This window comes from Dendroctonus ponderosae, unplaced genomic scaffold, assembly GCF_020466585.1.
Source record: "Dendroctonus ponderosae isolate FM_Combo_2020 unplaced genomic scaffold, Dpon_F_20191213v2 Dpon_F_20191213_6, whole genome shotgun sequence".
NCBI lineage: Eukaryota > Metazoa > Arthropoda > Insecta > Coleoptera > Curculionidae > Dendroctonus > Dendroctonus ponderosae.
In genome coordinates, this window is record NW_026018814.1 from 11,528,183 (window position 1) to 11,530,246 (window position 2,064).

General features: G+C 33.4%; 1 long non-coding RNA gene across 1 annotated transcript; it reads left to right on the top strand.

Moving 5' to 3' along the window:
• Positions 1-734: 734 nt before the first annotated feature.
• LOC109545180 lies at positions 735-1,531 on the top strand. The gene is made up of 2 exons (XR_002172643.2): positions 735-888; positions 1,217-1,531. It is a non-coding gene; the product is annotated as an uncharacterized LOC109545180 (long non-coding RNA).
• The last annotated feature ends 533 nt before the right edge of the window (positions 1,532-2,064 follow it).

Sequence of the window (2,064 nt, forward strand, 5' to 3'; positions counted from 1 at the left end):
CTTTGCTTTCTTCCATAACGTTGCTAATTATGCGATAATTACATGAGGGGTGCGTACAAGAACCATTTAAATGAACTACAGAAAGTTCATAATCGATTATTAAAAATTCTTAATAAAACCAAAGTGTCTCAAGACAATCCCATGAATCTAAATCTAATGTTTGCATACGATGTCGTAAATGATTATCACGCCTCACTGAAAGAAATATACCAACAATCTAATAGCAGTACGAGAAATAAGTGTATTTAGAGATTTCTATTTGTAACCACAAATATTGAAGAACAGACTGAACTTAATTGATTATTTTCTAGCTACTGATCAAGCCAACGTAAAGTCAAAGACCTGATTTTTTCATTTGGGCGTTCTTGTAGGAAGTACATGCCTAAACATAGTCGTCAATTAAATCATATTTATCCAAAAACCTTTCCCAGATTATATCCAAACGATACATACCTGAAACGCAACAGAAATAACAGGCAGTGCAGTAACAAACAAGCAAGTAGGAAATTACATTCGTTAAATAATTCCTTAATATATTTTTCTTCTATCCATCACCTCAACTATGTATCTGATGAAATGTTTTGTACGCGTTTGTGTTGGAAATTTAGTCTCCCTTTCACCTTCTAATAACGCAATGCCGTAATAACGTGTCATTGCCGGTTTTATTATAGGGGAAAACACGATATTCATATCGGTTTTAATGAAAAACCTATAAATAAAAGCCTAATGGCGTTTTAATTATGTCAATCTATTGGGAGTGTTATATAAAGCAACTGTTATTGCCAGGCGTTCTCTATAGCTACCGCGCTCTATGTGACAAACTGCATAGTTTTGCAGTTTGATCAAGTGCCCTAAGCAATTGCAGTGAATACCTGGCAAGTGAAATGGGTAAGTCTGGTGATAGAAATAGTTATATTAATGTCTATTATTATTAAGATATAATGTACTAAGTGTTGTAAATCTAATTCAGTGGTTATTAATCATTGTAGGAAAATGTATCCACTATAGTTTGAATGGGCTCAATAAAACTGTACATTACAAATTATTAATTGTGTGTAAAAAAGTGTTTAAATTAGCTTGAAAAGTAAAAAAGGGTTTGATAATTAATTTAGTCAATCGGATTTGTTACTGTAGACCCTATTGCCCAACAGAAGGATACCACCGACTTGCAACAATAATTTTTTGAATGAAACCTATTCATTTGAGTTTCTTCTAGTTTTCAGAGCACATCTGTATATCGCAGCAATGTTGATGATTCTGCTGATCCACAAAGCAAAAAGTCTTCCATATCTGGACCCTGTGGACGAATGCATTCTTACATGCGATGCTTGCTACAAAGGGGAATTTTTGCTAGACTGTGCAAACGACTGCATCTTCCAATCAGGCGACGTGGGTCAACCATTTAAAAACCACTGCCCACAATTTGATATGAAACTACCCAGTGTTCAAATGGTTTAGCAATGACGTCAATAGAAATATTGTAAACGAGCTGCTCATTTAATACAGTAAAGCAATGGAGTAATTAATTACGCATGGCCCTTTTAAGTGTTTTAAAAAATTTAGTGATTAATGGATATTTTAGAACCCAGTTAATGATGTACTGACTTTAAATTTGGGTAATCCGTTCTAACTGGTTAACGTTAATATTGTTAACGTGATGACACGTTTAATAACAAATTCGTTGACCAGTTACCCTATTACTACAACTTATTTATCGGCTTATTGAATTTCTTATTAATCGGCAAACAAAAGCTTTTAGTCAGTATACATCAAAATTCCGTCAAGCATTACGATATTATGGCACATCAATATCCCGTGCACAAAATTTAAATCACTTTTTCTCATTTTTCGGCTTTGCAAAACAAATGGAAGCCGATAATGAGAGTGGGGTCAAAAATAATATTGTCACTGATTTATAATATTAAAAACCCATAAAATTAATATTCACTTTACAGCTCCCCATCTATCTGAATCAAATAGTCCAGTAGAGCTATAAACTCGACTCTACTCTTACAATCGTACAATACATTCAAGTACTAATTTTACACCCTGTGGATAAATATT